The following is a 9,486-nucleotide window of genomic DNA, read 5'->3' on the forward strand; positions in this document are numbered from 1 at the left end:
GGACAGCGCGCGCGACCAATGAGCGCGAGGCGCCGCCGCCCAGGCAGCCAGTGGTCGCCCGCCTGGGCGGGGGCCGGTTTTCCACCGGGAGGCGGCAGTGGTTTGGTGGGGGGTAGTGGGGTGTTTTTCTCTTTCACACTCTCTCTCTCTCTCTTTTTTTTTGGATCTCTGTTATTATTTTCTGGTAATTCTCAAGTGTTTCTGTGAGTCTCTCGCCCTCTCAGTGTTTTGATTGCTAGGAGGCAAACCAGCGTGGAGGCGGCGGCGACACTTTGTTTACTACTGAGGAGCAAAGCCGAGTACTCGGGAAGCTCGAGTGGAACGAGTCTCTCGCTTCGCCTCGACCTCCGCTCGGGGCCCAGAGTGAGGCGGGGCGGGGGCCGGGGGAACGCTCCTCGCTCCGCGGGTACTGGGTGGGCGGGCGGAGGCGGCCTCGCGGAATTCTACTCAGTCGCCCCCTTCTCGGCTCCACCCACGATTTTTTTGCAGAGAAACGTGGGGAAGTCGGTGGGTTTTGTTTTTGTTTTTTGTTTTCTTTACCTGCGATCTGTCAAGTTCTCCAGCCCCCACGCGGGCTGCACAGCCCCCCCACCCCGGCACCTGGGTCCTGGTGGTCGAGTCCGCGCGGCTGGCACTCTCCCCGCCGCCTCCGCGCCCGGAACCCACCTGTCCGCACCCCCAAGCTGAGCCTCTGCGGTTCGCTCTCGCCGGGGGGAGGTGGGGGACAGACGTCCAGCCCAGCAGCCGCCAGCTGGGTTCACTCCATTCTTGACCTAAAAGGCCACAAATGAGGGAAAGGGACTCTGCGCGGGCCGAAGGCAGTCCTGTTTCACGCGAACACACAGACTCAAAAGCATCCTAGACCTTACGCCCTCTGTGGGAACATCTTCCCCTGGGCGGGAACCTTGGACTGTAATAGTCCAGGGGCGGCGGCGAAGGGAACAGAGAAGAGCATGTAGACAGAACCTTGTCACTTTATTACTTACCCCTAATTAAGTTCAACTGTTTGCTTGTTATTTCTTTGCTGTTTAGGCTGGAAGTGGTAAGGTGTCGAGAAGTAAAAGTGCGAGAGGCTAAGAGTGCGAGAGGGCTGAGCCCTGCCCCACCCCCAGGTTCCTTTAAACTGTTTGCCGCGAGTATCAGTAAACCCCCCCCCCAACCACTCCATCCCACCTTTCCGCATCTGGTCTCCAGGTCCTGTCGAGATCAGTGGGGCCAAAGGTAGGAAGACAATGGTTCTTGTGTCTTAGGGAGCAAAAGAAACAGGTTTTTGTTTTGGTTTGGTTTTTTAGAAGGAATATGGAAGGCATTTCCTTTCGTAGGGATAGGATCACTTAGGATGGAAGATTGACAGTAGGGTTTTAAATATCTTGTCCAAAATGACAGCTCCCAATTACTTTAAAAATCCCCTTTTTCTTACAGGTAATTCTTCAATTGAAAAACTGGCATCTAAAGAAAATTAGGCCTCATTTACAAAAGTTTGAAAGGACTTAGAGATTTATTTCTTCCTTTACATTCTCATATCTCCGTCGTTCAGACCCCTATGTCTTCATAATCTACTTACCGCAACAGCTTTCTACGGATAATGAGGGGCTGGGGGAGAAGGTCGTGAGCCTGATGGATTAAGGATAGGGTTGGTTCCCACCCTCCCCTTGTGGTCTGCATTTACTCTAAAATTTGGACACTTTGGGCCGCCTCTGCCAGCCGCTAGGGGACCTCAGTAACCCAGATGATGAAGGCGGTAATATGGAACTGTTGATACCCTCAACCTCTCCAATTAAGCTCTGCAGAGGCAGCCCCCATTCAGTTGGCCACACCCTACAGATAGGCGGTGCCCTGGTGGATCATTCTTGGCAAAGGAAACCAGCTGCAAATTTGGCCTTGCCTTCCTTTCAATTCCGGTTTTTCATGGCTTCAGTCAGAGGAGAGTATTTGGTTAAGGGAGTTTTCTTACAGGCTTTCCTCAGGTCCTTGCAATCTGGACTATCCTGCCTACTTGTTTAAATGTTGTAGTTTGCTTTTCTTTGGTCTTGTTAAGAAATTTGACTTGAAGCAAATACAAGAGTACCTACAGTGCCAATGTCCCTGACACACAGTTCCAAAAAACTGAGCGTATGTTTAAAGGTATTTCTAGCTGCCTACTATACCATTGTTCTGTCAATTTACTGAACCTTAGGGTTCAGTAAGCATTTGGCTTCTGAACATTCGGCTTGTTTCCAATCTTCAGCTCACACAAGCTATTTTGTAATGAATAACCATACATAACTCATTTTGCATCTGTGCAAGTATATACACAGGAGGAATTTCCAGAAAAGAGATCACTTGGTCAGCAGTTAAATGCATTTGCAATTTTGAGACCGACTGTCAAATTGCCCTCCATAAGAGTTGTATCAAGCTAAACGTGCTTTTCAGCTAGACCCACAGAATGTTAAAATTGAAAGTAGACAGAGATCACCCTGGCGGCCTTCTTTAATTTCTCCATAAGGAAGTTGAGGCACAGAGAGGCTGATTTGCCCAAGGTCACACAGAAGCCAGTGGTGCTGCCATGGCTGGAACTCCAATTTCCTGCTTTCTCATCAATAATCTCTTCAATACACAGAAAATTAGAAATATCTGCAATTCCTATATAGCAATAACCACTGTAAAACTCTGTAGTATATTTCCTTCCGGTCAAGCCCACAAATTTTAGTAATTTTAGTTAGATGAGCTCACTAAACGAATAGAAGTTTAGATTTGGAAGATTGAAAAAGCAGACACAAAAAAGATGATAGTGACAGTAAGATAACGAAAGAAAAAAGATTACAAAAGAAGTGGTTTGGGTTTTTTAGTCAAAAACATAGACATTTTCTCTCTCTTTGAAGGATGCCGAAGTATTGAGTATTGGCACGAGTCCTGCTTAAGAGAAAAAAGTTCAGTTCTTTAGTATTTTTTGTGGTAGCTGTTTGCTTCAAAGGCTGTTTCTAAAGATTATCGCTTACTAGTTGGTGTGTATGTCCCAACTGGGAAGAAAAATGCGTCATGTCAGGTAAGAACAATTAAACTGAAAAAGGACATTTATCCTCACAAAGCCCATCTCACAAACCTGTGTGGTGGTCTTTCCTCTGCCTGGTTTTCAGAGTAGCTATTGCACCACCCCTGACAGGAAGACAGAGGGATGTTCCTTTCAATCAACTCTTTGGCAGAATCTTCTGCATTTACCCCTCACCATCAACATACTGATCTCTGGTTTAAATTCTTACTTGTCAAAATAGGTAACTTAAGTCCAATTTAATGAGTAAGTGAAAAGTTTGGATGTTTATTTTTCAGTCATGACACTTGGCTTCATCCTTCACCTTCCCTTTCCCCAACAACTGCCCATTTCTGATATTTTGTCTAAATTATTAAGAGGTACTGCTATCAACCTAAAACAGCCTTTTTTCACCTTGCCGATAGAAAATAATCTGAAAAACCACAGCTCAGATTTGTAAACCAATGTCCTGAAACCTGACATATTAAGTGGTAGCTCTAGAAATAGTAGAAGGAGTCACTCATTTTTCTCGAGGGATAATTTCCTTTGGATTTGGTTATCCTTTCAACAAAGATTTATAGAGCACCTACAATGCATATGCCACCTATAGTGCGTCTTAGAGCACTTTGTTTTTTTTTTTTTTAAAGATTTTATTTATTTATTTGACAGAGATAGAGACAGCTAGCGAGAGAGGGAACACAAGCAGGGGGAGTGGGAGAGGAAGAAGCAGGCTCATAGCAGAGGAGCCTGATGTGGGGCTCGATCCCGTAACGCCGGGATCACGCCCTGAGCCGAAGGCAGACGCTTAACCGCTGTGCCACCCAGGCGCCCCTAGAGCACTTTGTTTTGATGGCAAATTCCTCGAGTTTGCAAATGGGTTTTTTTTACTTTCCTTTTTATGATTTTGATGTCAGGGTTTGGACAATGATATTCTCAAATAACCAATGCATATTAACGATATTTATTTGGAGGAATGACACACACACACAAAGCATTTGGTACATACAAAGAATGCTAAGTCAGGGAAAAAATTGAAATATTATCATCAATTTTGAAGAAAAATAATAAGATGAGGTAGAAAAGCTAAATAAATGTGCCATTCACAGGCATTGAGAGTATGAGCTCTGGCCACCAGCCCTTGGTGTTTAGATGATCTTGCTTCAAATGGACAAAAGACTCAGGCTACCTCAGGTTATTTGCCTATCACAAATAAAGACGATGCCTACTAATTTGTAATTGGAGAGAGGCATTGGGCCGGTCATGAACCAGATCATCAATATTTTCAGTTATAAAGAGTGAATGTTTGTCACCTTCGATAAATTCTGCCCCCTCACTTAAAGTGTCAGTGAGAGACTACTTGTGGGTCTCTACGGGAACGCTGAAATATATTTGTAGATACTTTAAATGACCAACAATAGAGAAGGGTTAAGTAAATAATGGCATATCTGTAAGGTAGAATCTTTTTTTTTTTAAAGACATTTGTTTGTTTTTAAAGGTTTTATTTATTTATTTGACAGAGAGAGACAGTGAGAGAGAGAGAGAGAACACAAGCAAGGGGAGCGTGAGAGGGAAAAGCAGGCTTCCCACTGAGCAGGAAGCCCGATGCGGGCTCGATGTGGGGCTCGATGTGGGGCTCGATGCGGGGCTCGATTCCACGACCCCAGGATCATGACCTGAGCTGAAGGCAGACACTTAACAGCTGAGCCACCCAGGCACCCCTGTAAGGTAGAATCTTATGCAGTCATTTCAAATAAAGTGGACAAAGCATTTGTGATGACATTGTGACGATGCTGGTGATAATAATATTCAGAAGATTGGAAGGTACTACTGTCAGCTAAAAATGTTAGCAGTGGTTGTATCTGGGTGATGGATTTATAGGTGATCATTATTGGTCTAACACAAACTCCTTTTACAAGTTAGAAAACAGAGACACTAAGAACTTAAATGACCGGCCCGAGGCTGCACAGTTAGTGAAGCCCTGGGACCAGAATGCAGACCTCTTAACATTCAGGCCAAAACTGAGTTCTATTGCATTGCTTCTCACGACAGTACCTTTTCTAACTGAAGATTTTCAGACTATTTGATGACACTCAACTTACTTTATTTTATTTTATTTATTTTAAATTCAACCTTTTTTTTTTTTAAGTGAGCTCTATGCCCAACATGGGGCTTGAACTCACCACACATGCTTTACCGACTGAGCCAGCTGCCCCTCAAATTCAACCTGTTTTAAACACTAGGTCTTTATCTTTGAGACTATAAAATAACTCTCCCAAACCCCAAACTGTATAAATGTTACAATTAAAATTTTTTCTGACATTAAGGACTCATGGAATTGCCATAAAATTCATGGATGGCACATGAAATCCCAAATTCTTTGAATGTCACAAATCTGAATTTTGCATCCATGCTTAAACACAATGTGTTTTCACTATTTTATTTCTGTTTCGTGTCATATTAAAGCTCTTAACATGCTTCCAAAAAAGGGGGGACATATGTATTAAATAAGAAAACGCTGCCATGTAGAACACAGATGGTAGTACATTTTTGGCAGAAAGGGAGTTTAACGAGGCATTTTACTTATTTACTTGGAAAACTAATATGTATGAATGTTCGAGTTAAGCAGTAAGAATTAATTGCTGTTTTACAGTAATTGGGGTTTTTTTTTTTCAAATCCAATCGCCCTATTTCCATAACATTAGTAAGGAAAGGGAGTCAAATGTGATTGTAAAGCAACCCCTGAGAGAGTTGTGACAGTAATAAAGAATGAAGAAGAAATTGCTAGCGTTTTATAGTAACTAACCATGCTGCTTGTCATTGGTTGATAAAAATCAATAACAAGAGGTAATGACTGTGTAGAGTACATGTGTTTTTAATGATACGTATAGTCACCGACTGTGTCAGTTATGGTGTGAAAACAGGAGGTAAGAGTTTTATCAAATTCCAGATTTGGCTGACTCACAGGGCCCACCCATATGCAAAGTCGGCTGTGCCAGAGAGTAAACATAGATGGATAGTGAGTATTTCTCCAGGATATCAGGTTTCTATTTGGTGGTAAATACAGCCTTTAAAACACATTGAAATATTCTATATTCTAAGGTTTAACATTTAAAAATGGAATTTCTAATTAGCTGATCTCTGATATCATGCTGGAGGAAAAATTGATTTGTCTCATATGATGCCATGTGTGCTTTAAATAATTTTGTGTTTGAACAACAAACTAAAAACAGAACATTTGACAGCTATATTGCATGCCTGCACTCTGGCAGAACCCAACCTGGAAAAACTCTTTTCACAATCCAAGACTAGGCTTCGTGAAATCCCTTCCTCCTGTTTTTCAGATTTATATATGATCTGAAACAACATGTTATATAAATTGACAAATAAAAGTATATACTTCTTATTTCAAAATGTTTTCAGCTATAAACCATAGATCACTATTTACCCAGAATCAGAATATATACATAAAAGTTATTTTCTCTGTGCCCCAGGATTAATAAAAACAAAGATTTTTTCAACTATTATGGACTAAGCACTTTATAGCTATCATCTGAATCAGCCCTCAAAACCACCCAATAAGGTAGGAGATACTATGATTCGCATTTTACAGAAATTGAAACTGAGGTACAAAGACCTAAGAAATTGACCCAAGGTCTTACCTTACAAGTTCACCTAATTACAGACAGACTTGAACCTGCCATTACCAAAATCCAGAGCTTGTCTCCCGTTTAACACTAATTTTCTGCCTCCATAAAATGTTGGGATTTTTAAAAAGAGAACTAGAAATTAACCAGAGATTAAACCGGGGATGTACTGTATGGTGACTAACATAATATAATAAAAAATCATTAAAAAAATTTAAATTTAAAAAAGTAACAATACAAGTAAGTAAGTAAATAAATAAATAAAAACCTCTAAAAAAAAAAAAGAAAAGAAAAGAAAGAAATTAACCAGAGATTAATTTGATGATTCTATTTTTTTTTCCCGAAAATTGACTTTCGGACTTCTTTTGGTGTGGGGGGGCTTACCTGCAATGGGCTCTGCCTGAAACCTAAGTTTATGTTAATGAAAGAAGCCTTCAGATAGAGCATAAATCACAATAATAATGCTGATGTTTGCATTTGTATAACGCAAACGATGTGGGGGATGCCAAGCCATTAGCACTTGCTTATTTGAACCAACCATATACAATAAGAACGATGTGCCCTTCCGGGATGGTGGGCTTGTCTGGAACTCTTTCCACAGCTCATCTCATCCTGAATAAAAGCACATGAAACTATATTGAACAGCTAGCTTGAGCTCTCTCCCCACCAAAAAAGGTTATTTGCATTGGATTCTTACCTAAAAAACCTTTCTTTGGATGAGTTTCAGAAGCTTGGGTTTTGATTAGAACCCATGAACATCTATTTTACAGTTCAAGTGGAGGCCTTACTCCTCTATTATTTAAAATCCAGCTCTACTGCTGAACCTGCCAGGGGTCGGTCAGAGCCTTCAGGTCTCTTTTCCTGAGACAATAAACAAAATTACAAGCAAAACAAATAAAACCCTTGTGCTCCTTTCTATTTTGAATCAACCTCAAAACGAATCGGAAAGTGCCTCCTCCACCATCAAGTGAGCATAAAATATCAGAAATATTTTTAAAGTACCTTTAGAAAATGACTGTGGGAATGACATGGGATCATATCTTAATGCCCCCAGCTTTCATAAAAAGCATGAATAAAACATCCTTCAGCTAAGGGTTTAGGGTGTGTTTTCTTGCCTTTAGCCTCCCAACACAGGGAAATAAAGGCAGCCTCTACAAACCACAGACTACCGGTCAGTATTAGTCAGAAGAACTCATCTGTGGCTACCTTCCTTTCAGCCAGGAACTGTTTCAATTGCCAATGAATCACAAAAGCAAAATCACTCCTCAGTGCTCGAATCTCCAGGAGATAGCCTCATTTTAATGACCCATTGAACTTTCCCCAACTCATCCAGTTGCTTTGAGAGTTTGCAAATGTTGAAGATTAATGCCAACCTTTGTGTGATAATCAAGTAAAGTCAATCATCCAAATATATTATCTCTCTTCTTTACTAGCCGTATATCTGATTTTTGATCCGATTTTTCACTTTTCGTGATAGACACAGCCGTATCAGCAGGATGACAGGGCCTGGGGAAACAGGATGGAGAATGGAGCAGAATGCCCTTCGTCAATCAAAGCCAGCCCTGCTGCCTTCCTCGGGTTGTCTCCAGCCACGGCTTGAGGGAGTAGGAAACTGCAGAAACAAATTTGGTAGCCTTTTTATCAAGTATGCCACCCTGATGTTTGTCGGCCCTATATGCAAAATATGATAAAGTGAAATCACCAATGGATCTTCCAAGAAATGCCAAAAACCAGCAAAACATGATCAACTAGAAGCTCTTTTCTTCCCTATGCAATGTTCAATTTATTCTGCATTTTGAATTTTTATCTTGGTATAACTTGCCACCTACATACCTCAATGAGGTATTATAAGGATTAAAATAATGTCTTAAAACGCTTTGAAACAGGGATGAAATGTTTGTTCTTTGACATTGGTACAACCTCGTGGGTAGGTTTTTGTTACACGAGGAATTACTTCCATGTAGGTAAACATATGATTACTAAATCACTGGTATTTGTTCTAAATCCTACCATGGCTCCTTCGTATTCAAGTGTTATGAACATTGCTCGCCCAATTCCAACTGATTCTTCGTGAATTCAGAGGTAATGTGTGTGATACCCATGGAATATCATAGCAAGCATTTAGAAGTCTCAAATTAGGGATCTTTACTACCTGTAAGTGGCCCACGGCTGATTCTAAAAAGAAAGCAATACATAAAAATGACTTGAGGATTCTGAACTTGGATCCACCTTTGTATATGGTCTGATAATACCAAAACTTTGTTTTATAGGCCTTAAAAATCCTATGATTCTTGACAGTCTCAGGAGACAATTAAAAAGCAGTTAAAAATAAAGTTAGCTGACTCATTTGGGGGAGTTTAGCTGATGATGTTACCGGCAGCTTCAACTTCAACAGATAATGTTATCACAGAAGGCAGCCCAACTCAACAACAGAGAAAATTTCTCTAAAATAATTTCAACAGACACCTGATACAATGTATTCTTTGGTTTTCTGTGGTTATTTAGGGTAAAATCCTTAAAAACGAAACCCACTCAGACACCCCAACATATTTTACAAGACTTAGATACTGCATCTAAGAAACATAGAAACTAAAGACAAGTGACTCTCCCATGAAGAGAAAACAAACAAAAAATCCTACAAAATTAACTCTCTCAAAAAAAGAAAAAACATACAGAATAACAGTGACAATTAGCATCTACTTAAATGGAAATGGAATATAATGGCTTCTGAGTCCTGGATCTTTTATTTTTTTTTAAGGTTTGATTTTTTTAAAGACTATTTAAATAGTTATTTAGGAAGGAGTCAGTAGCTTAATTTTAATATTCACTTTTAAA

General features: G+C 40.7%; 1 long non-coding RNA gene across 1 annotated transcript; it reads left to right on the forward strand.

Moving 5' to 3' along the window:
• Positions 1 to 113: 113 nt before the first annotated feature.
• On the forward strand, positions 114 to 8,534 carry LOC117803082. Its single transcript, XR_004626710.1, has 2 exons — positions 114 to 507; positions 8,129 to 8,534. It is a non-coding gene; the product is annotated as an uncharacterized LOC117803082 (long non-coding RNA).
• Positions 8,535 to 9,486: the final 952 nt, after the last annotated feature.

This window comes from Ailuropoda melanoleuca, chromosome 7 (genome assembly GCF_002007445.2).
Source record: "Ailuropoda melanoleuca isolate Jingjing chromosome 7, ASM200744v2, whole genome shotgun sequence".
NCBI lineage: Eukaryota > Metazoa > Chordata > Mammalia > Carnivora > Ursidae > Ailuropoda > Ailuropoda melanoleuca.